This window comes from Dipodomys spectabilis, unplaced genomic scaffold, assembly GCF_019054845.1.
Source record: "Dipodomys spectabilis isolate Male_0828 unplaced genomic scaffold, ASM1905484v1 ptg000137l, whole genome shotgun sequence".
Taxonomy (NCBI): domain Eukaryota; kingdom Metazoa; phylum Chordata; class Mammalia; order Rodentia; family Heteromyidae; genus Dipodomys; species Dipodomys spectabilis.
Window position 1 is genome coordinate 11,134,517 of NW_024870814.1, and position 27,512 is coordinate 11,162,028.

The 27,512-nt window shown below is 38.4% G+C and overlaps 1 gene segment (V, D, J or C); it reads right to left on the reverse strand.

Moving 5' to 3' along the window:
- The window catches only part of LOC122116814, a 474,299-nt gene that overhangs the window by 19,750 nt on the left and 427,037 nt on the right, over positions 1-27,512 (reverse strand).

Here is a 27,512-nt window from a genome sequence, read left to right on the forward strand (position 1 = left end):
ACAAATTTGGCATTTCTTTATTATTATGCAGGACAGAAAGTTTTACAGTAGCTCTGATTCACTGTTAATCTGTATGTGTCAATTTATCAGTACTGTTGTCCTGTAATGAATCCAATCCATGAAAGTGGAATAAGTGGAGCTGTTGTATTGATAAGAAAATGCCTGCTGGTTAACTACATGTAGAAAACTAAAGCTAGATCCTTGTATATCACCCTGCACCAGAATCAACTCCAAATGGATCAAAGACCTTGAACTCAAAGCAGACACTCTGAAAACATTACAGGATGGAATAGGAGAAACCCTGGGTCTCCTCGGCTCAGGCCGAAATTTTCTGAATAGAGACCCGGAAACACAACAAATCAAAGAAATGTTGGAGAAATGGGATTGTATAAGGTTGCAGAGCTTCTGCAGGGCAAATGACATAGCTAGCAAGATCAATAGAAAGCCCACGGATTGGGAGAAGATCTTTACTAGCCATACAACGGACAAGGGTCTCATATCTAAAATATACTTGGAACTCAAAAAATTAAACCACCCAACAACAAATCCTCAAAGAAACAACTGCCCAATAAGTAAGTGGGCGAAAGACTTAAAGAGAAGCTTCTCTGAAGAAGAAAGAAGGATGGCCAATAGACACATGAAGAAATGTTCAACATCCCTAGCCATAAAAGAAATGCAAATCAAAACAACATTGAGATATCACCTCACTCCAGTTAGAACAGCAAAAATCAAGAACTCTAACAACAACAGATGCTGGAGGGGATGTGGACAGAAAGGAACCTTACTTCATTGTTGGTGGGAATGTAAACTTGTTCAACCACTTTGGAAAGCAGTATGGAGGTTCCTCAAAAGACTCCACATAGAGCTCCCCAATGACCCAGCAATCCCACTTTTGGGCATTTACCCAAATGATCACAAACAAGGCCACACTAAAGCTACCAGCACAACTATGTTTATTGCAGCATTATTTACCATAGCTAAGATATGGAACCAACCCAGATGCCCCTCGGTAGATGAATGGATCAAGAAGATGTGGTATATATACACAATGGAATTCTATGCCTCCATCAGAAAGAATGACATTGCCCCATTTGTTAGGAAATGGAAAGGCTTGGAAAAAATTATATTAAGTGAAGTAAGCCAGGCCCAAAGAAACATAGGTCCTATGGTTTCCCTTATTTGCAATATCTAGTATAGGTATGAGTCAAGCGGAAAAAGTCAGAGAATGTGATGTTAGGAAAACGAACCCTCAAATATGTATTTTAATGTTTTTGTTTCTTTCGTGCATGTGTTTCTAACGCATTTATAATATTATTTCTTTGTTGCTTTGTATGTCCCTCCCTCACAGTGTAACCCCACGTTCACTATATTTGATGTCAGTATAACGTGTGGAGGAGACGGGGACAAACAAGTCATTTAAGGATTCAGGTGGACCTGTTGCAACAATGAGAAGTACGAAATGTCATGTCAAAACCAGCTTTACAATGTCAGTGTGGTGGGAGGGGAGGGAGGGGGGGTATGATTGGGTGGAGGGAGGGGGGAGGCTGGGAAAGGAGGTCAAGGGTAAACAAAGGAGGAGGCTGCAATGCTTGGTAAGAAATGTATGGATTATCCTGCCCATGTAATTGTAACCCCTCTGTACAGTATGTTCTCAAATAAAATAAAATAAAATTTGAAAAAAGAAGAAGAAGGAGGAGGAGGAGGAGGAGGAGGAGGAGGAGGAGGAGGAGGAGGAGGAGGAGAAGAAGAAGGAGAAGAAGAAAACGAAGAAGAACTAGTAAGTCCACACAGGGGAGGACACAGAAACAAGTGAAAAAAGCTTACGAAGTTGCAAGTGTTGGCTACCTGGAGCCATTGCTGGGAAAGTGTAATAATTAGAAGAAAACAGGCTGTTGCATTCTGTGAGGATTGGTCACTGTTCATAGTTACAGATAACAAATGTGCTTATAAAGGACTTATAATATGAATTGGACTTGTTCACAAACTATTCAGAAGTCTTAAGGCAAAGCTTCTGGAGTTGGAGATAGGGGGTTTGTAGTCGGAGTCGTCCTGATTGTATAGTTTCTTCATCCTGTAGCAATCCAACTAATTTGACAATGCAGATAAATCAGCACATACCATCATCAAAAGTACTTCTATTTTCCTAAAGCTTCCAAGAGAATAGTGAGTGAAAAATGAATATTATTGAACAGTATATGCATGTTTCTTCAGAAGTCTCCAGGTTCTGGGTTCTTACAAGTTTTTCTCTAAGGCAGTCTCTGGAAAGAATAAACTGTCTTTCACAGGATCCCTGATTTTTGTATGTGCATCTATCTGCACATGTATGCATTTCTTCCTGGAAATTTGTACATATGCAGCAATAAATAAATAAATAAATTACATATTTTTAACTATATGACCAATATAGACAAATATTCATATATTTATTAATATGCCTCTTCTTTATTAACAGTGAACCTAATGATATTTATGATTCTATATTTATATATTCTATATTTATGATTCTGTATTTATATATTCTATATTTATGATTCTCAATTTTATTGCTCCATTTATATATGACTATGCATGACTATGTATTACAGTAAGAGATAGACAACACCAGAGATGACAGAGACTAGAATAGAGATGACTATCATAGTATGGTTAATGTTAGTGCTAACTGTTCCTTAGATGTTTCTATAAAAGAACTAAATTTTGTACTCAATCATATTTTGTAGATATTTTATATTTCTCCTATTTCTTATAGTTATATGAGGATTTATAATTATCTAATTTGTTTTTAGCAAGCATAATGCACCTCCCAAAAAGCAGCACACAATCTCAAGCAGTTATATTCGTTAGCTATTCATGCTCTGAATTTCTGCTGATCCAGATGTAGCACCTATCTGTTATGCTGTGGGTCACCCAACTTGCCACAAACATGAGTTTTATTTGATATTCCTTAGTGGCCAGAGGGGTAATGACGTCTAGAGGTCACAAACAACATCTAGAGGTTAAGGTACAAAGGAAATTGAGGTCACAATATATCCAACACAGAAACACATTTTTAGAGGGTTTGTAGTCCAAGCATTGTAATTCAGGACCTTGAGCTTGCTAAGCAAGCGCTCTAAAGTGAGCCATACTTCTATCACGCTTTTTAGTTTTAGTTTTGCTTGTCAGATACAGACAGGACCAGGTTCCTCCTATTGGTAGTCAGGACTATAGTCTATCTATCTTTGTTGTCTGTTTTTTTTATTGTAAAAATACTTTACAGAGAGGTTATAGTTATATGAGCAAGGCAATGAGTACATTTCCTATCAAGCATTGTTGTCTCCTCCTTTTTTTTCCCCCTGTACCATCCCTTCCCTCCTACCTCCACAACTACCCCCATATCTATCTTTTAACATAGATTCTTGGTAGCAATTTTGCCAATGGAGCCTCTACTTCAATCTACTTCTTTACTTTTCAAATTTCGTTGGGATTGTTGGCAATTTTTTTAGTAATTTCTTTAGTCTTGATATAGCCTCAAGTTTCTAAAACCATTGTTGTTTTGATACATGAGATCATTGTTTGATTCAATATTTGTGTATGCCTAATTTATGCCAAATTAAGATCTTCTTAACCAAAATAGACTTCATCAAAAGCATAATTTCTGAAATTGTGTATGAATCCTTGTTATCTAGATAAAGTATAGATTGCTAGTCAAGAGATATGAGGGATTTCATAAATTTCATGTGTCTGAAAGCAAATGCTTGACAGTAACAACTTCTATTCACAGTCCTTGGCTTCCTTGGTCAATGGTGAGACAGAACGTTATGGGGTAGGAACATCTAGCAGAGGTCACTCAATTTAGAGCAGACAAGAAACCACAAGAAGACAGGAAGTGGACAGGACAATGTATAGTCCAAGTCTGAGCCCATAAGTGGTATATTTCCTCCAACTAAACACACTCCATGCTTTAACACCTCCCCATAATACTATCCCATGGTTAATCCATAAAGTGATGAATCCACTCATTATGGTAGAGCCCATGTGATCTAGAAATACCCTCATGAACACCATTTGAGATGAGTTGATCTCTTAGACATTTAACAATCTACTCAAGTTGTTATCAGGATTAACATGCCTCTTATGCCAGTCAGCTTTCAATGCCTGAGATAAAATAAAATGCCTCAGATAAACAGCTTAAAAATGATGTTAGTTCTTGGTTTTAGAAATTTCTATCTATGATTTCTTGGCCGTGTGAAGATTGGTCCTGTGCAACTCAGAATCTCCAATTTCCAATATTTGATTGCCAAAACCCCAGGTCTTTAGAAATTCTCCTCAAAGAAAGGAGTTATTTTAAGATTGTTGATATGCCACGTACACACATTTATTTATTACAAAATGTAAGTCTTATTGAAACTTGATACCATGCCATTAACTACATATGATTAATAAGTGTGGATCAAATATAATTAAAGCTTTAATTCTCTTTTACTAGGAAACAACAAGAACAGCAGCAACCCTGCTTCTAATACCAAGAATGGCTTCTCATTTACCCTGTGAATCCAAACTAGTTGTATAAACTACTAGGTAAGCAAGTACAGTTGGTAGGAATATGTTAGATATCCAGTATGGATGAGAGTAAGGAAAGCACTAAAAACCTAAAAATAGACATACCAGATGAGTTGACTAGCTCATTCCTGGGTATATATCCAAAGGAAAAACAACCAATTTATGAAAGTAGCATTAAGAAGGAATTTAAGCATACCTATGTTAATTGTGATATTGTTCACAGTAGTGAAAATTTGGCTTTAGTAAGGTATCCTACAAAAGATAAGAAAGTAAAGTGCTTCAAACACACACACACACACACACACACACACACACACACACACACAAACATGCATAAAGAAACATGACATCCTATAAGCAGCCGCAAAATGCATGGACTTGAACAAATGCATGGAACAAATGCATGTAAAATGCATGATTATGAAGATGTCCTGAGCATAGTGGGCTGTGATGTTTGATCATGTAAATCAGCAGCATTTGGGTAGGGTTAAGCACAGCTGTCCAGCTGCCTCATCTCAGCAACTCTGCACATTCTGATTCTCAGGGGACCTAGATCATCAACAGAAAATATTGTAGCCACAGAAGAGAATCAACAAGTTGCTTTTCAGTGGCTTGATCATGCCAATGGTTCCTTTGTTTCAAAGCTGTTTTTCTTTTGATTTATTTTAACTGAGACAAGACCTGTCCACTGGAGTGTTAGTTCCAGACATTTACAGACATTTTTGACTCATGTCTTTATTATCCAGAACAGAACATTTTTGAATTGCTTTTGTTCACTGATAACCTTTATATGGCAACATATCAGCACTGCTATCCTATAAAGCAATCCATAATGGTGAAATAAAAAAGTGGACCTCATTGATAAGAAAATGCCTGGACATTGTGTAATGTACAGCTGTGCCTTGTTTCCTCCTTCTTCTCTGAAGTTTTTTTGTCCTGATCAGTTCATAAAAGCAAGTCTTTTCAGAGATTGACTCCCTTCATACATGAACAATCTTTTCTACCAACCTAGCCTTGTGTATAATTTCAAATGTTTGTGCTTATCCTCAAATTATTCTTTCTGGGTTTTAGACATCTTCAACATAACTATTGTGTTCAGAAGCTAATTCTTCCTGAAAAGGAGGATAACCTCACATTATGCTAGAACCTATTTTGTTGTACAAACCTACACTCAGTGGTCTCCTAGTTACTAAGAAAACACTGTGCTCATCACCTCTGCTAAAGATATTGGGCGCAAGCAGAGTGAGTAGAACCTCAGAAAGGAAGATGATGTTGGCATCTTTGAACAGATTTTTGGAATCATTAGCACCCAGAAATGTCATCCATATGGGGAGGAAGCTACAAGGGGCTTGGAAGCAAGAATGAGGAGAGCTGATTGTCCATGCAAGGGAGAAATAGCATTGTTGACTCCATTGAAGGTGCTGAGATGAAGTGACACAAGAGGACATCCAGATGTTTGGAATTGGCCTGTGCAGGTGTCAGGACCTAAGGAGTCACTACTGTGTGGGATACAAAGTTAGCTAGAGCTAAACTAATAAGAGAAAAGTGATGAGCTATCAAGTGTTATTCACTGATGAATTTGGATATTACATCCATTAAAGAAATTGTAAGTCCTTGAATTAATGATATTTCAACAAGGAATAGGCGATTTGTTAACTATCAAAAAGTTCTCCATGCATTCTCACAAATTACCAAGGGAAAGAATAACTGAGCAGAGCAATCTACCAGCTATTCCCTTAGTCTAGAACTGGAAGGAAGACTGCTAGTAATGGTAATTCAAAACATGAACCTCCTAACAGACACCACAAAAAGAACACAGCAGCACTTCTGGACTTTGCTCACAGATATGCACTACTGAATATAAACCTGTGAGAAAACAAGTAAAAATCTAATCTGAGAGACATTCAGCAACATGGTTAGTTTTGGTCACTGATAGTGATAAGACTGTTCTCTTTTTTTGACGTAATATTTTATACATCTCATTGTTGTAATGGGTACACCTGTAACCCTATTTAAACTATTTATTTTTTCCATTCCCCTCTACAAATTATATCAACATCAAATACAGTGAAAGCAGGTTTTATACCATGCGGGAGGTACATACAAAGCAATAAAGAAATCATCTTATAAATATGTTGGAAACAATCACAAGAAAGAAAAAAAACGTTTGAATACTTATCTTTAGATGTAACCCGTCTGTACAGTATTTTCACAATAATAAACTTATTTAGAAAAAGAAATTGCTCTCTGGTGGCCTAATGAATGAGATATGGCCTTACTAATTTTCCCTGACTGATCTAGAAGCACATTCCTACCTTTCTCTGATACCTGTAGTCTGAACTACAGGTATCAGCCATCATGCCCAATAGGGTATTAATTCATCAATTTTTCTGTGTGCTTTGAAATCATTCACTTTCTACAATCATTTCTTAACAAGTTCATGATTATTGTATGTATTGTGACTAAGATTAAAACTTGAATTTACAAGTCTGGGTAAGAGAATTTCCATGACCTTGGACTGAGATATTTTAGACAGCATCAAGATATAGTGACATTTTTTTTGTAGAAAATAGCAACATATACAGTTTTTGACCACTGCTTTTGTACTGCTAGAAAATAAGAATGAATTTGTTTGTTTTTCAGCATATATAAGTTGTGCAAAAAGGGTTTCATGGTGACTTTTTCACTCATGCATACAATGTACATCATCAACTTCATGCCGTTGATCCCTATTCATTATCCCACTTTTACCTTCTTAAAACATTTCAACAGGATTCACTGTTCTATTTTATATATGCCATTAAAGCACTTAAATCATATTCACCTTCATTTCCTCTTCTACCTTCTCTGTCATTTCTTCCCAGAAACCCATAGAGCCTATTTTATCTTCCTTTCATTCATTTATTTAGTATATATTAAATACATGAAGGGCTTTAACCATGATATCTCACCTGTGCATGTCGCTTATTTCTTGCCTTTTCTTTTATCTTCTCTTTTGTTCACTTTTCTTTTTCTTTTCTTTTCTTTTTGCTGGTCCTGGTCATGAACTCTGGGCCTGGCCTATGTCTCTAAATTTTTATGTTCAAGGCTATCCCTCTACTACTTGAGCCACAGATCTGCTTCCAGTTATTTTTGTGATTACTTGGAGAAAGACACTCACTGAATTCCTTCCAATGATAGCTTTTAAACACTATCCTCAGATTTCAGCTTCCTAAGTAGCTAGGTTTACCACCAGTACCCAGCTCTCATCATATTCTAATCAGAATGACCCATTCGTTAGCCTTTTTTTTTGAGCCATCAATTTAAATTGAAGTATAATTAGATATTTCTTTATACTTGCATAGTAGGATGTAAGATAGAAATATTCTTCCATTTCTGAAAAATATCCATTAGAATTCATAGATCATTTGACAAAATTTCAAGAAGGGTTGGCAGAGATTTCTATTTACAATGCAGTGAATAGAAGAATAGAGACACAAAAGAAAATTCCAGAGAGGAAGTTCAAACAAACTTGATCCAGAAGCTCATTTGTATACTAGGATATGATTTTTCCCTACCTCTGTGCTCTGCCTTCCTGTGTGTTATTTCTGTATTAGGAGAAGAATTTCCCTTGTATCCTAGTATCATTGGCATGTACAAGCTTCTTTCCTGACATACCACTAGGATCTCAGTTTCTCAATATGAAGTCAAGATAGGTAAGGCCAAGCCTTAAATAGTCAAGGACATGGCTTCTCAGAAAGCCCAATCTTCTTTTCTGCACATTGTCTTTGCAAAGGGTTTAGATTTATAATCCTTAAAAGGAATGTCTCTACAAACAGCAATAGCTATTTGGAATAAGAACCCCAATGTGTAATAGATGTATTGTAATAAATAGGTATAATAGATTAGTTCGAAGAGAAAAAAAAAAAAAACATTGTCCATTCTTCCATCTGTGAACAAGGCTGTGAGTTAAATATTAGATAAGGAAAGTGTAGTCAGAGTTCCAATACAGTATCATTATGAATTCTAGGGACATAATAGATAAAATTACTTTCTCTCCTTTCACCTGTGTACAAAACTCCTAAAACAAATTAAGGTTGTCTTCACTGACAGAAATGGTGAAAATGGTCACTGATACTGTACTACTTGTGTCTCCAAGTATGATTATATAGAGTATAAGAGTCTGTTCATGACATTAACCTGTCTCTTGGGGAATTTTTAATTATAGGGACATGATGGAATGAATAACTAGCATCTTAGATCAAAAGATGATTTGGTTAATCAATGATATTGCATCAGAGTTCAATTGTAACTTTTTCCCATTCCTCTCCCTCTAATGCTAAGAGATGAGGAGATGGCATGGTCCAGGATACCAACAGTCCACTTCTCTTTTTTGTATAAATATTAATTTTATTGTCAAGGTGATATATATAGGGGTTACAGTTAATTACATAAGTAAGGTAGTCAGTACAATTTTTGTCAAACATGTTACCCTCTCCCCCATTTTTGTCCCATTTTCCCTGCACAACAAACCACCCCAAGTTGTACAGAACATTTCCAACATATTGTATTGTGAGTTATCACTGTTGTATTCATTCCCCTTTGTCCTTTGTCTCACCATTTTTTGTTCCCCTTCTCTTCGCTATTTGAGACAAACATACATACAATACCCAAGGTACCAAAATCAAATACTGTGACAACAGGGGATAAACTATATGGAGAACTAAAGACACAAAAGGAAAAAGAAATCACATAGTACATTAAAAACTACAACAAAGAGAAACCTTTTGTGTCCATGTGTTGGAGTTCATTTCACTTGCCATCATCTTGCTATTTGGTATTTGAATACTGATGTCATTGAATTTTTTTCACTTTTTATTTCAGTGTGTTGTTTGAATTGTTAATGGCTGACCTCTATCTACATAGCATGAAAGTACCAGCGATGGGTCAGGTTTCTTACACTCTGAAAGTTCATCCTACTTCTCCCAGTTTTGAGACTGCATTCAAACTGCAGCCAGGTTACATCAAGCCCCTTTGCTCACAGCCTCCCTTGGGTCTCTGTCATTCACACGTGTAGTGAGGGTTCAGAGAAGAGCTCAGTGATTGAATGGTTTTATCACTGACAGGAATCAGTGAACCCTGGCTGTTCTGTGTTTTGCTTTCAAATAGCCAACACTTAGCACTAGCGAAGCATCAAACATTTGCTTATAGATTTCTATAGAGTCCTTCATATTTATTTGAAAACATGAAAGGTTCTCACTCCATGCCACACAGCAATTGTGAAGGTTTGTGATGCCACAAACCATGACACAATAGTCATGACATCCGGTAGTTTGATGTCACAGGGGTCATGAAGTCCCAGTGGATTCTGATATCACATTTCATATTTGAAATATTATGAGGTCGGAAAAAGAATATGAGCTTAGAAAGGGACTAATATATCACAATGGCAGCATGTCACAAAATTATGAGGACAGGACAGGTTTGTGTTGTCACAGTGGATTAGTGTTAACATAGTGGCAATGTGATGTCACAAAGAGATTGTGATATCACAATGGTTATGAGACCACAATGAGTTTCTGATATTAACCCATGTGCCACATTTGAAATAGAATGAAATCACGGAATAGGCACTCAAAAATATTTATGACATCACAATGATAGCATGGTGTCGTAATGCTATGATGTTATTGTAGGTTGGTATTGTCAAAATGAATGATGGTATCTTAATGACTATATGATATCACATGTATGATGATGTCCCTGTGATGTTACAATGAGGTCTGACCTCAATTGTCCTTAGTTTACAATGAGAATATTGGTACACAAAGTGACTGTAATGTCACAAAGGCCATATGTTTTTTGAAAGGTTATAAGAGATCATAATAGATTTGGGATGTCACAATGGCAATGTAATTTCACAATGGTTTTGTGAAGTCAAAGTGGTGATGAGGTCACAATAGGTTTGTGATGTCATGAGTTTGTAATATCAGAACCACATGTCCAATTTTAATTGCTGCTACTTCCCAATGAGAATACCAGTTCACAGAAGGTGCTGAAAGTCCCAAAGGCCATGAATTTTCTTGAATGTTACGAGGTCATACTGGGTTTGTAAAAACACAATGGAACAGTAATATCACAATGGCAATGTGATGTCACAATATTATGATATAACAATATTTTGATATCACAATTATTAGATGATGCTATATTGGTGATGGGGTCACAATAGTTTTGAGATGTTACAATGGATTGGAAATGTTACAATATCACGCTGAATCACAAATGTCATTCATTCACAATGAGTATGTGAGTTCACAAAGGGACTGTGATGTCTCCAAAGGTATATGTTTTCACAAATGTGATGAAGTCCTAACAGGTTTTGATGTTTCAGAGTAACACAATGGTCACGACATCTGCCAATATGATGTCAGAATTTTCATGATGTCACAGTGGATTTCTGATATCACATGTCATACCTGAAATAGTATGAGGTCGAATACAGATTATCAGCTCACAAAGGGCCTAAGATATCACAATGGCAGCACATTACAAAAGGTGTGAGGACAGGACAGGTTTGTGATGTCACAGCGAATGAGTGATATCACCATGCAAAGTGATGTCACAATAGTTATCATATCACAATGAATTTCTGATATCAACCACATGCCACATTTGAAATAGCATGAAATCACAGAACTGGCATTCATAATGTGTCTATGACATCCCAGTAACAATGTGATGTCCTAATGGTATGATCATATTGTAGTTTTATTATGTTACAATGAGTCGATTGTATCATAACAACAATGTGATGTCACACTGGTGATGATGCCACAAAGGGTTTGTGATGTTACAATGACATGTCTGATCTCAATTGTCATTATTTCACAATGGGGGGATGGGTACAAAACGGGACTGTGATGTCACAAAGGCCAGGTATTTTTCAAATTTCCTGAGGCCCTAGTAGGTTTGTGATTTCACACTGTTTTTGAGGTCATAATGGATTTGTGATGTACTAATGAGTTTATAATATCACAATAGTATGACCAATTTCAATTGTTACCACTTCACAATTAGGATATGAGTTCAACGTAGGAGCTAGAAGTGCCAAAGAACAAGAATTTTCTAAAAGGTTATGAGTTCATAATAGCTTTGGGAAAACCTATTATGGGTCTTTTGTGACATCACAGTCCCTTTGTGTGCTAATATTGTAAACTATTAACACTTGAGATCAATCATGCCATTGTAACATCATAAACCCTTTGTGGTATCAGCACCACTGTGACATTGCATTGTCATTATGACACCATCAACTCATTGTGATATCACCAAACTACAATGACATCAGAGCATTAAGAAATGACATCATCACCCATCACAACATCACAAGCCTATTGTGACCTCATAACCGGTATGGAATCACCAACTAATTGTGACATAAAACCATTATTATGACATGATATTGTAACATCACATTGCCAATGTAATACATTGTCCCATTGTGTTTTCATAAGCTTATTATATCCTCATAATATTTTTTAAAATTCATGGCCTTTCTGACTTCTAGCTCTTTCCTTGAACTGGTATCTTTATTGTGATCTAGTAGCAATTGAAAGTGGATATGTGATGGTGATATTACATATTTGTCATGACATCACTATCCAATGGAGACCTCATAACCACCCTGACAACCCCAACCCTTTGTGAGTCACATTGCCATTGTGACATCACAATCACATTGTGACATGCTAAACCTATTAAGACCTCTTAGCACCTTTGAAATAACACATGGCCTTTGGTGCATCACAGTCTCTTTGGGTAACCATATCATCATTTTGAATTAAGGACAAATGAGGTCAGACATGCCAATGTACCATCATTATCGCTTTGTGACATCATCTCCACAGTGACATCACATTGTCCTTTTGCTTGCAGTGAGCACACTGATCTCCTCCTAGAGGTTCCCTACTGCCATTTGCAAATGAATTATACTGTTTTCGCCAAGGGTTTCTTAATCCATATTCCGGTGCTGCTACCAAAACTCGAAGCTCCTTCTTAGACTATTTTCTTCCAGGGTATCTCTGTTATCAAACGCCCACTGAGCAACCATTACCAATGCAGATAACTCCTTTCCCTCAAAACCTTCTAACTTTTGAAGCTTTCTTCAAATATCTGGGGTTGATTGGGTAATAAAGGCCATATTTAGGGCTCTTTAATTCTCCAGGGCCTCAGGATCGATAGCCATATAAGTCCTAGGGGTTTCTAGGAGCCATTCCAGAAAAGCATTAGGGGACTCACTGGGGAGCTGTACAGTATCACTCACCATAGATAAATTAGTTGGTTTCCTAGCCACTGCCTGTATTCCTGCTAACAAAGTGGTGATAATTGAAAATGCCTTCTTACCTTGATGGTTTTTGTAGTCCCAGCTTGGGCAAGTCTGAGGAAAGACTTGCTTCAAATGGACTGGGTCATCAGTGGGAAAACCATATTGTACAAGGACTGCCTTCAAGGCACCGCGCTGGATTCACTCGCTTTCCTCCCAGGTGAAAAGCACCTGTAAATGTTGCTGACAATCATCCCAGGTGGGCTGATGTGTGAAGAATATGGTCTCTAATAAGAGGATGAGACCCTAGGGTTTTTCACAAAAGGACAAAATTTGCTGTTGCCAGTATACAGGTCAGTAGGATTTTGTTATGTATTATGGTGGGAGGAAAACCAGTACCATGTTGATAGTAATAACTTGTGACATCTTCAGGCTGCAGGCTGCTGTGGGTCCAAGTGAACCCTGTCCAAAACCTACTGCCACAGAACTTGAATAGAACCCCAAATTGTAAACTCATTGCATATTAGATCAGGAACATAGGAGTTTTCCCTGGTTTCTCCTGTTACCAGGTTAAATTGGTACCACGGCTCCTACTGTCCCTACAAGTGATGGAGACTATTTCCTGGAGATACAGACAAGAAGGATGAAGACAGGGGCATCTGAATGTCACATCTTGTATCTGACATTGGAAACATGAAAACAGAGTTAACATCATCCCAATAAATAAGTGGACTAAAGCCTTAAAGAGAAACTTCTATGAAGAGGAATGAAGGATGGCCAATAGACACATAAAGAAATTCTCAACCTCTCTAGTCATAAAAGAAATGCAAATCAAAACAACATTGAGGTACCACCTCACCCCAGTTAGAATGGCTATAATCAAGAACTCTAATAAAAACAGATGCTGGAGGGGAAGTGGACAGAAGGGAACCTTACTTCATTGCTGGTGGGAGTGTAAACTTGTTCCACCACTTTGAAAAGCAATATGGAGTTACCTCAAAAGACTCCACATAGAGCTCCCCTATGACCCAGAAATCCCACTTTTGGGCATTTACCCAAATGATCACAAACAAGACCATACTAAAGCTACCAGCACAACCATGTTTATTGCAGCATTATTTACCATAGCTAAGATATGGAACCAACCCAGATGTCCCTCAGTAGATCAATGGATCAAGAAAATGTGGTATATATACGCAATGGCATTCTATGCTTCCATCAGAAAGAATGATATCTCCCCATTTGTTAGGAAATAGGAAAAAATTATATTAAGTGAAGTAAGCCAAACCCAAAGAAACATAGGTCTCATTCTTTCCCTTATTTGCAATAACAAGTATATGTCTGAGTCAAGCAGAAAAGGTCAGATAAGGTGATGTTAGGTGAAATGAACCCCCAAAAAAGTATTCAAATATTTTTGCTTTCATGCAATTGTTTCTAACATATTTATAAGATGATTTGTTTGTGGCTATGTATGTCCCTCCTCCATGGTATAAGCCCTGCTTTCACTGTATTTGATGTTGGTATAATTTTTGGAGGGGAAGGGAAAAAACAAATAGTTTAAATAGGGATACAGGTAGATCCATTACAATGAGATGTACACATCATTATGTCGAAAAACAAACTTTACAACTTTGGTGGGAAGGGATGGGAAGGGGAAACAAAGGCAGAGGCAACAATGCTTGATAAGAAATGTACTCATTATCTTGCCCATGTAATTGTAACCCCTCTGTACAGTATTTTCACAATAAAAAAATTTAACATCATTACTCTTATTTAAGTTCCCTGATAGTGACCAGTACTGGCCACACAGGCCCAACATTTTTCTTCCTTACCTGTGAATCACAGGAACAGAAGCCCCAGGAGCTGAGCAGGGGCCCTCAGGTCCATGCTGTGTGCTGATTGCGACTGACTCTTGCACAGGATGTGAAATCTTATATATACACCATGGTTCAATATTCATAATATGTGGATACTCTGAGATAATATTTTCCTGTCTAATGTAATATATGACTTTATTTTTTGGTAACTTGCCTTGGGGACATAAAACCAACACTAACTGAGCGTTCTCATGGTCTTCTCCCCAGTCAAGACCTCCAAACATCAAGAAACTCCTCCTGTATTCCTGCTAATGGAGAAATTTGTTTTGCATTGTTGATATCAAGGCTCCATGTGCAGAGAAACTATGGGTGAGGAATTTACAATGAATTGACTTCCCTTGAATTTCCCATCACTCAGTGCATATACCTTGGTAGGATCTATGTGGGCACAAAACAAAGAACCACACAGAACACTGTCAGCCTCCTCTCTGACTGGCAGCAATGAGGGTTTCTCTGCTCTGCTGGAAATCTCTTCCTGAAAGGCTACTACTTCTCCATATGTAATCCTCTATCTATATAGCATTTCCTTGGAAGTTTGTCAATAACCACAATTAACCAAGGAAGATTCTTAGAGTACTGTGGAGACACTAGTAAGCCAGAGAAAGGAGAACTGAAGCTCAACTCAAGAACAGCTATGTGAGAAGTAGGGAAGAATTGGCTTATGCGCATAGTGCAAGAGTCAAGTATCAGAAAAGTTGAGAAGAATCATTGGAGGTGTCCCTGTATGAAAAACAGAAGGATGTGGGAGAGGTCTTGATGTCATTTCAGAGCTGAACCCTCATCCCTCAGCCTCCACTCCAACATCTGTTCTTAAAGAAGTTCCCAGGCTCCCAGCTGCACCCTTCAGGGCAGCAGCTACTGTGAGATTTCCCCTTCTAGTGATGACAGGAGGAAGTTCATGTGCCTCAAAGGCAATGGGCTGCTGATGGCTAGAGTGACTTGTGTCCAGACCCTACCCTAACTCTGGTACACTTGATGACCAGGCAGGGAATGAGCCGGAGTTCAGGATTCAGGCTTGGTTTCTGCTGATTCCTGTCTGGGATGCTCTTTATATTCTTGCTAGGACACAGGAAAGAGTCTTGAAACCATGTCCATATAAGGTGTTCACTGGCATCTGAGCAAGACAAAAAAATACATATGCATCTGCAAACAAAACCAATGAACATTGCATATAGTCAACTTTTTCTAATTATGATCAGAAAATGAAGCAGGCTCACACTTTTATTTCCAAGGAAATATTCTCATTGAATGCAAGCATCTTCAGCAAGAAACCACAGCCCTGCTTCCTCCCCAAGGTCAGAGCAAAGAGAAGAAGAGAAGCAAGGGTGTGACTCCATGTCCAGAAGTCAACTCCTGAGGGAGGCTGATCCTGTTCAGAGAGAGCTGGTTTGGTACCTTACTCTGCCTGAATTGCCATGAAGAATATGAATATCTTATGCTAGGTAGATAAATCAACATACTTTTAAAACCAAAATTCTGAAGGTTGCAAAGTCAGGAGCTATCATTTTATTTGATCTTTCTAACTGTTCAACTTCTTACAACATCCTGAGGCCTTGATACATTTCACAGACACAGAGACAGAGACAGAGCAACCCAATGCCTCATCTCCTAATGGTATTAGTACTACGGGGTTTGCTACAGCTCCATTGACCTCACATGACCTCACACACTTCTTAAAGGCCTTTTTGCCAAGGACACATATCTCTGGGTAACATTAATCAATCCATAAAAGATGGCCTTTGCTGAGAAAGGAAACAGGAAATAGAGGCAGGCCCAGCTTCCAATCTCCAAATACCAAAAACAGAAGACTTTTTCCCCAAAACAGCCTGCTGGCAGCTCCTCCTGAGTGTCTCATCATAGTCAAATACCCAAGCTCAGAGCCCCTTCATTGATGATAAAACACTAATTCTATGGCTTCCTTACAACTAATAAACAGCATTTTTGTTTATTGTGGGGCTTCTCTACCATCTAGTGGTGTTGTTTTAATATTACATCTTACGAAACCAGGATTTTTTAAAGGATTAATTACGTAATACATTTTAAAATGACTTTTTATCCTTTTCTATAGATTAAATTCAGATTGCTTGACTGGGGTTTATGTGTGTGTGTTCATGTGTTTATGGAAGTATTACAAGTCAAGGACTAGTGCTGCCCTTAGCTCTGTTGCTCTACCTCTTCATAACTCCACTTAGACCTTTTTTGCTGGTTAATCAGAGACAGGGCCTTATAGTCTTTAATTCCCAAGTTTCTTTGAACTCCGATCTCAAATATTATTCTCTCATACTTAGATTTCAGTTGTACCTGGATTAGATTGCATATTTTTTGAGAAAAGTAATACAGAAAGAGTACTGTCAGTATGCCACATCAGGAGTTACATTCTAACCTATCTTATTTTTTCTGGTAGTAATAATTAGGAAAATGAAGATGTTTTAAGCAAGATATATCTGCAATCATGGCGGCAGCTTTCATTATTTTTCCTATTTGGTTTGTTCACAGTTTATTAAGAATATTCTATTCCTATTGGAGTCTGTATTTTCTGTCTGTATTTTAGGTTGTCCTCTTCTTCCTCAGTGATTTTATACTCAAAGTTTTAGTCCCTGGTATTGCATTATAGAGAGTTGTGGCTTCAAACTGAATGGATATTGCTTTGTTTAACATGAGAAATGTTTAGTGAGATATAATTCCACTTTTTTCCAGTAGTATGTGTGTTTGTGAGAGAGAGAGAGAGGGAATGGAGCAAGAGATAGAGAGAAAGACAGAGAGAGACAGAGAAAGAGAGTATGTCTGTGATTTGCCAGTAAGAAGTGGTAGAATAGAGCTAGGAAGTCCACAAAGTTGAAGACAGAAAAATGAGAGATAAAAGCTGCACAGAGATCCCAGAATCTCTTTAAGTCACCCCTGGGATTCTACCAAATATGAATCACAACTGCATGTGGAGAGCTGAAGTGATAAAGGAAACTCTAACTCTATTTGTTGCGCAACAGGTACATGTGAGGAGAACCAGTGGCTCCCCTGTGCTTGTCTGACTTGAGTCATGATGTCTTACAAGGTTGCTTGTGTTGGCTTCCTGAAGTCAGTGTGCTGGGAAAGTATGATAATTCGACCAAAAGGACCTGTTGATCTTCATGTGGGTTGTCACTGTTCTTAGTTATCGATGTCAAGTGCCTTCAGCACCAATGGACTTATGAGGTATATTTTTCACACAAACTATTGAATTCTTAAATCAAAGTTTCTGGAAACCACGCTAAGAGTGGAGCTGTAGGGGGAACCCCAGCTGTCTGAGGCTCTATACTCACTTGCCTCCTGCAGAGAAGAACTGCCCCTCTCATCCTGCTCCAGAAATACTGTACCCAGACACCAGTGTTCAGATCCCATCTGCTGTCCTGCAGCTGTCCTGTGCTGTTTATATCCACATCTCACCCTCTGCAGGTTAAATCTATGAATTCAAGAAGCTTTTTTCTACACCTTCAGCTTATTTTTCTTCACTGATAGTTATCTTTGCCCATTTAAATAGTCTCTTATAAATTTACCTATACATATTGTTGCCTAACAAGTTAAAGTTTCCACTACAAATAAGAGCTGTCCCTTTCAACTAAGTGATAGTGAGTCCAAATGCTCTCAGTTCAGCATCCATCTTCTATCATAGTCAAAGTAAGCTAGAACATGTTATAAAGATAGGTTAACTTTCCATTGCTATGACTAATACCTTACTAAAATCAACCTGAAGGGCAGAATTCTTCACTTCAAAATTACTTTAGAAGTTGTAGTCTGCCATGTAAGCACAGTGTAGTGGAGTTCACATCATGACCCCCAAGAGTAAGAGTAGATATTCTACTTCCTCCTCCCTCCTCTTTTCTTGCAGAAGAGACCCCAGCCTATTGGAAGGGGCTGTGAACAATGGTGTTGATCTTTCTCTCTTAGTCAATTGTCTCTAGAGAAGCTTTTACGGAAAGGTGCAGAAGTGTACTTAACCTACAAGTAATCCAACCAATGTGACAATGCAGTAGAACCACCTGAGAAGTCATCAAAATTACTTCTGTTTTCTTAAAACTTTCATGAAAATGATAAGTGTAGGAAGATTATTTAGCAGTGTATATATGTTTACTCCAAAGTCTCCATGTTCTGCATTCTTACGTATCTTTCTCTAGAAAAGGCTCTGGAAAAACTAGACTACCTTTCATCAGATCCCTCATAATGTGTGTGTGTGTGTGTGTGTGTGTGTGTGTATGTGTGTGTGTGTGTGTGTGTGTGTGTGTGTGAATGTGTATTTGCACATGATGTATTTTTCTCTGAATATTTATATATATATATATATATGCAGTAATAAATAAATATTTGTGCATGTTTTTAAAATATATGTTCCATAGAGAAACATACCCATATATGTATGAATATGTCACCTTTTAACTGGCAACACTGTGAGCCACCTGCTCCCTGCTATTCATTTAAAATCCTAGCTACTCAGGAAACTGAGATCTGAGGCTCTCAGTTCAAAACCAACTTGGGCAGGAAAGTCCATGAGACTCTATCTCCAGCTATAATCACTGGAATACAAGAAGAGAAACTATGATTCAAAGTGGTAGAGACCTAGCCTTGAACAAAATAGCTCAGGGGCAGTGGTCAGGACCTGAGTTCAAGCCCTAAGACCAACAAAAATGCATGAGTAGCTGATGAATATAAGTGCTTAAGGTTGTATGCCAAAAAGGTTTAGGGTAGCTGGATGCCGGTGGCTCACATCTGTAATTTTAGCTACTAAGGGAGCTGAAATCTGAGGATCACGATTCAAATCTAGACATGGCAGGAAAGTCCATGAGATTCTTATCTCCAATAAACCACCACGAAACTGGAAGTGGCACCATGGCTCAAGTGTAGAGCACTATCCTTGAGCTGAAGATCTGAGGGACAACACCCAGATCCAGAGTTCAATCCTAAAGAACAACAACAAAAAAGATTTGGGGTGGTTCACTGTACTCTATTTTAGTTAAAAACCAGTTGATTAACTATGGATCTTTATAAAAAAAACAATCGGGCAGGAATGACAAAAACATCTACAAGATATATTAACAAATATAATACATTTAATTTATTTGTTGAAATATCTGAGGAACACAGCACTAATAGTACACATATTGCAGTATTATATAATATACTATAATGTATGATAATATATAAATAGAGCAACAAAAAGGAGACATTTCATCCACTGCCACAGAACGTGGATGGAGTTCCAGATTGCAAACTAGTTGCAAAATAAATCAGGAGCTTAGGAGCATTCCCTGCTTTCTGCTGGTACCAATGTAAATAATTGGCAATGCCCTGACTGGCCCTGCAAGGGATGGAGACTCTCTCTCCAAGAGATGCAGACATGGATGGCAACTGGGTCAACTGAACATCACATTTGGCACCTGACAATGGAAACATAAAATCCATTAGCCATTTAATAAATTATGCTTTCCAAGAAGAGCCAAGTAATCCTTAGCATTGTCCATCCTTACCTGGGAGCCAGAGCATCAGAAGCCCCAGGAGTTGAGCAGGTTTCCTCATGTCCATGCCGTGTGCTGACTTAAACATTCTACTGAACAGTGTGTAAGCAGCTTATCAAGTCCTTGGGCCTTGCTCTGGGGAAGATGCAAATCAGCAGAGGCTGGGCCAACTGCAGGGTGTCAGATCTCAGTGACCAAATAGAGACTTAAGGAAGCCATGTGTCAAATTTGCCTCTATACAGGTTTCTCTCTGATAATGGGAAAAAGATTGATTCTTTTTCATTTAAATATAAATAAATGATATCACATTAAAACTGGGAGAAATAAACCAAAAACCAGTCCATTACTTCACATGGCACTGAGTAGCAGTTACTTAAGTTGAAAACTCTACAGCTAGCTACATGACAGATGACTGATGTTTGTTCCCTTGTCAAAAGTTTAATTGTTATTAGGCTGGTCTCATATCCTTTTTTGGACACCCCCTACTTAGCCCATGTGTGGCCAGCTCAAGGCTCCCCCTAGTGGCACAGCTGCTGTTGCTTGATGACTTACCCATTTTCTCTGGAGTACCATGGGTAGTTCAAATAGCAGCATTTTCTTAGGGCAGGGGAAGCTGCAGAGGGGGCTTCTGGCCAGACATAGCCACCTGTGATCCTGGGGCTATGGGCTTAACTGAAACTTCACATTATTGCTTTGCTGCACTCTGGACTCTGCCAGGTACCTGCTGCTTGACCTCAATTTAAATAAGGGACTTCAAGACTAGAAAGGATGGTTCTTTTCAGTTTATTGCATGAAGGAGTTATATTAGTCCAAGTTAAAAGCCTACCCCAAATGGTTACAATATGCAAGCTGTGAGGTTTTTAAACTTGTGACAAGGGAAAGGAGGAAATTCTACTCATTGCAAGGAAATCCTCACTTAAGCATTAGTGAGCCATAAGCACTTAAAACCCATGAACATTCAGCTGATCATCCTGAGCCTGTCCAAGCTCTACCAGGAACTGGCATATGTTCTTGCGCTGTGCACCCTGTAGCTGAATTACTTCTCCATATTCTGGATGCTTAATTACAGTACCATTGCAGGCAAATTTCTTCTTAAACACCTTCACTAGTTTATTTTTATCATAATCATCAATGATCCCTTGGTCAGTAGTAAGGGTCTTCCTGCCATTTCTCTATTGAATTCTTTTTTAAATAAGTTTTTATTGTGAAAATACTGTACATAGGAATTACAATTACATGAACAAAGTAATGAGTACATTTATTATCAAGCATTGTACTCATTATCTTGCCCATGTAATTGTAATCCCTCTGTAGAGTATTTTAGCTCTAGAAAAATTTCTTGGAAACTAGAATTTTTCATGCTTTCAAAAGAACAAAGAAGGGGTCTGGAAGGAACTACTCTACAACATCAAAGTACAAGAGGTAGACATTGTATTAACAGGTGGTCTGTCCATCATCATTATGATGTTTGAATTATAACAAATGGATCATTAGGGATTGAATAATATAGTAAGTGTGATAAGGATTATATATTGATTTTTTTGCATGTACCCTTCATGCCATGCCATATATATATATACACTTAATATATTTATATATTTATGTTCTCATATACAGATCACATATAGACGGAGCCTTCCCTATTCCTGGAGTCTGGATCCACAGGTTCAGCACAATGAAGAGTAGAAAATACTAGAGAAAGGTTTACTCCTATTCTGAATGTGTACAGATTTTCTCTGACATTCTTCTCTTAAAATGCAATGTACCAACTATTCACATTGCATTTGCATTTTATTAGGCATTACCATTATTCACACACACACACACACACACACACACACACAAACACACACACACACACACACACACACACACACACACACACACACACACACAGGCTTACCTCATTTTAAACTAGGAAATTTAGCTTTCAATCCACCCAGGACTGCGAGGATCCACTGAAGCTGCCTCTATGGTTTGATGCTGTTCTTTCCAAATGGGGCAGAGCAGAAAATTTTTATTATTATTATTGTGAAAATACCATACAGAGGGGTTACAATTACATGGGCAAGATAGTGAGTACATTTCTTATCAAGCATTGTTGCCTCTTCCTTTGTTTCCCCATACCATCCGTTCCCCTCTCCAACCCAACTCCAACATCCCCCTACCACCACCACCACCACCCACCCACCTACCCCACCAAAGTTGTATAGTTCATTTTTTGATATAACGTTTTGTACATCTCATTGTTGTAATGGGTCCACCTATAACCCTATTTAAACATTTTGTTTTTTCCCTTCCTCTCCACAAATTATATCAACATGAAATTCAACATCAAATACAGTGAAAGCAGGGCTAATGATCATTTTCAACTCAGGATGGCTTTCATGAGATAATCAATCATGCAGGTTTGCACTTAAATCTCCTTTTCAGAAAAGGCCCTATTTGTTTGACAAATTACAGAAAAATAAATATCCAGCAGAGGGAGCTCCACGGTAGATCATATTAAAAGTCTAAAGATTTTATGGGAATGGGTTGGTTGGGGAATAATTACTGTTTGAATGTAAACACTACATAAGATAAATAATTCAAACTTTTCCATTTCCTAAATGGAAAGGCTTGGGAAAATTATAGTAAGTGAAATAAGCCAGCCCAAAGAAACATAGGTCCCGTGGTTCCCCTTATTTGCCATAACTAGTATGTGTCTGAGTCAAGCAGAAAAGGTCAGATAAGTTGATGTTAAGGAAATGAACCCCAATATAAGTATTCAAATGTGTTTTTTTTTCATGTGATTGTTTCTAACATATTTATAAGATTATTTCTTTGTTGCTTTGTATGTCCCTCCCCCACAGTATAACCCCTGCTTTCACTGTATTTGATGTTGGTATAATTTGTGGAGGGGAAGGGAAAAAACAAATTGTTTATATAGGGATACAGGTGGACCCATTGCAACAATGAAATGTACAAGATGTTATGTTGAAAAACAAACTTTACAACTGTGGGTAGGGGGGGCAGAAGGAAATGGGAAGGGATGGGAAGGGGATACAAAGGAGGAGGCTACAATGCTTGATAAGAAATGTACTCATTATCTTGCCCTTGTAATAGTAACCCCTCTGTACAGTATTTCACAATAAAAAAGCAAAAAAGATAAATGATTCAGGAACACTGCATACTGATATTCTACACATAGTCTGCACAGTGCATAGGAAGTATTAGGGAATACTACAGTGCTAAGATTTCTTTACTGAGTGTGTGTGTACAGACAAGTGGAAATATTCACCACGGGGCAAGTAGAGCAGTTCTGTCTGGCCCAGCCTGAGCCAATGGCAAGCAGGGTTCAAAGACCTGTGTAGTCTCATAGCATCTCCATCAGAGATGCTGAGTTGGGTGAACTCGAGCATGGCAAGCCATACTATTGAAGAGAAAGGAATTAAGAGGCAAGAAACGAGATTTGATGTTGTGCTTGCAAGGGTCACTAAAAGCCTGCTGGAACAAATCAAGGTAGGTTCATATTACACACAATATGGTGGCAATTAGATTATTAGTATTAAATATTTTAAAGAAATACACAGCAAGACCTCATTTCAGAGGACACTTCAGACAAAGCAACTTTCCTGTGAGTAGATAAATCCTAAGCAGAAAAACAGTAAGAGGGAGTTTCTAGGCATCAAATTTAAGTGATCTTATTTATAACTTTATCAAAAGGATGATCATCAGCTCTATACACTTAGCTGCAAATGACATAATGCCTCTTTTGAATGCTAACATTCTATGGTAAATAGAAACACAGTGGTAATATTTCATGGTATATATGTATCATATTACTGATAGTTCTTGCCTAGTATTTATTATGTTTTCTTTATCCACTGATCATTTGTTGAGCAGTTGAGCTGATTCTACCATTTTGGTATTATGTACAGCACTACAATCAACTTGGGTATGCAGGTGTCTTTCTTGTGTATTTACATGCATTCTGGTATATGTCCAGTGGTAGTGTGGTAGGATTATAGGTGAGTATACTTTCAGTGTTTTGAGGAATCCTCCTATTGATTCCATAGTGGTAGCACTAGTTTATATTCCCACCAGCAGCATGATGGTTCTTTCCTCATTTCCCTTCCTTGCCACTATTTATTGTTGATTTATTATGAGTGCTAATTTGACTAGCATGAGATGGAATATTTTTTCCTTTCAAGGCTGAAGCCTTAGTGCCAAGCCACTTCCATCTTTTTGGTGGATATCTGGAGATACAAATCTCATGGACTTTCCTTTCCATGCTGGCTTCAAACCTCAGATCTTTCCTGAGATCTGAGCCTCCTGAGTAGCTAGGATTACAGGCATGGGCCACCTGTGCCCAAAAGGATGGAATCTTAATTGTAGTTGTGATTTGAACTTCCTCCATGGCAAAAGATTCTAAAAATGTCTTCAGTTATCTATTAGCCACATATATTTGTTCTTTAGAGAATGGTTTATCTATTGAAATCACTGGCAAGGTTTTTCTCCCATTCAGTGGATTTTCTCATGGTTTCTTGATGCAGTCCTAGTCCATTCTTGCTATTATTTTCTGGGCAATTGAGAATATTTTCAGAAGATAATTCCATGTGTCTATATCTTCCAGACTTTTCCCTATCTATTCTTTTCATTTCAGAATTTCTGATATTATATCTAGTTCGTTGGTCCTTTAGGAATTGTTTTAGTACATGGTGACATAAGGCTATAGTTTCAGTTTCTTCTATTAGTCACTTTACGCGGCACCATTTGTTGAAGAGGCTGGTTAGGCACTGATCAGAAGATCAATTGGGGTCTGCCCACTCAACCCCCTCCCAGCGCCATCTTTGCTGGCCATGTGCTCCACATATACATATATATTTTTTATATGAATATTCCTATGTATACATGTGTGTGTGCATGCGTGTGTGTGTGTGTGTGTGTGTGTGTGTGTGTGTGTGTGTGTACTGGGACTTAAAATCAGGGTCTTGGACTCACTTAACTTTTTCACTCAAACCTGACACTCTACCACTTGAATCACATCTCCACTTCCAGATTTTGGCTGATTAATTGGAGACAAAGTGTCTCATGGACTTTCCTGCCCTGGCTGACTTCGAATTTCAATCTTCAGAAATAGCCTATGTGAAGTAGACTGTGTGAAGTATTTCTATACGAGCAGCAAACACAAAGGCTTAACTGAATGGAGCTAACAATGTCATAGAAATGAGTGGCTGAAAAAAGCAAGCTAGAAGCAACACACAGCCAAAGTGCCTCATTTGTTCATTCATTCATTCATTCATTGGTACTGAGATTTGACCTTGCAGTACTGAGTTCTGAACATAGCAAGTATGAAGCCTGCCGAGCCCTACATCCAGCTCATCACGGGCTTTTGTATGGGAAAGCAACACAGTTGGATATGTTTTCTCAAAGGACTAGAGACTACACTGGAAGCTGACAGACCAGTCACCTGGAAACTGGCAAGTGCGCCAAAACATAACAAGCCTTTGAACAGAGCTCTGATTGTGTAAATGAACAGCCCACTTTCCTGATCCGTACTGTGAGTGAGCTTGCCATATTTTGGTGGATGCTGCTACCATCAACATGTATAGAAATCTTGAAATTCTCCTCAACACACCACTCTATTTAAACATTTAAATATTGCCTATTTAAATACTGTCTCTCTTTCAGGGATTCACTTCTTAATTAATGAAACTTCCAATGAAAAGCAAATTAGGACTTCTCCACTTTCTCTTTTCAGCCCAGTTTGGCTTTCATAGATTTCATTCCTTTATTTCTCAGTTATGTTCTGGGTCAAATCTTTACTCACAGTCTCCAAAATCCCAATTCTTCCTTTCGCTAAATCCACTTCATGAGGAAGTGCCTTGTTGATTTTAAATAATTGTTATTGGGTTAAATTTTAAAGGATTGTTAAATATTGTTAAAATTGTTAGATATTGTTAAATAATTATTATTGTTCCGTGGAGGTTTTCACTTTTGGGATTTCTAATTGGCTCTTTCCAGGTACACGTGTTCTCCATTTACACTGGAATACTTTGTGTTCATCATCTCCTGCTTTTATGGGTATCATTCCCTGTCCTTCAAAGTTGTCTCCTTACGGAAACTTAACACTTAATTTTGTAAGTTCTTTCTGTGTTCCTCCACCCTGACCAATTAGAGCATCAGCAGATAAAATAAAGGAGACCTCAGAGGTGGGATCACATGATACCTGACTGGATAGAGAAACAGAGGGGGGGGGGAGAAATCTAGGAAGATGTCCCCCAAGGTCACAGGGTGGAAACTAACCTCCACAACTGTGGAATGGAACTCTGGGGTCCTAAATTTAGAAGGTGAGTAGGTCACAGGGTAGTTTTATTGAAGAGGCACAGGGAAGACTAGATGTCTGTTGCTTTCAATTATCCAACCTAAAGTACCTTCGTATAAAGCGACCAGAAGAACAAACATGAAAATACATCATCATCAGCCCATACTAGGCTGTTGAGTCCCAACTGCCTTTTAGTTGTGGTTCACCCCCCTGCACAGAGTTCTGGGCCCTGGACTGAGAAAACTAAAAGAGGCTGGCAGAGTTGCTTCAGGGGTAGAACACCTGACTAGCAAGTATGAGTTCTTCAGTTCAAACCCTTATACTAGAAAAACATGGACTATATAAATTATTCCTGTTTTTATCTTGCAAGTATTTCTATTGTCTTAACAGGAGTGCCTGTTGTTACCCACATCATGGGTCGCTACCTACCACCCCTCTCTGGCATGCTTCCAGCCTGGCACAGGGACACCTGGCCTCTATTATCTGAGGCACTCCTCCCATCAGACAGAGGGGAGGCCTGACTGCACCCCACCCCACCAGGCTGGCTGCTCTGGCAAGGCTATAGCCTGGGGATTTCTGGCTTCTAAGGCATAGGTGGTCTACTTCCAGCTTCAAACAAAAGAAATGCAAGGGTGACTCTAGATATACCCCACCATGGAAAGCTACTGGTAGTAGAAAAGCTGTGGGCAGTCAAGCCCCATGCTGGTGACTCACACTGGTAATCCCTGCTACCCAGGAGCCTGAGATCCGGGGATCTAAATTCAAAAGCCAGCCCAGGCAGGAAAGTCTGTGAGACTCTTTATCTCCAATTAACCACCAAAAAACAGAAAATGGAGCTGTGGCTCAAAGAACATTAGCCTTAAGCAAAAAGACTTCAAGGACAGAGTCCAGGCCCAGAGGTTCAAGTCCCATGAATATTTTTTTTTAAAGCAGGCAGTCAAGGATTTGTGTGCTACACAAATTGCATGTGGCAAGATAAGCTGATAAGCCAATCCTGAAAT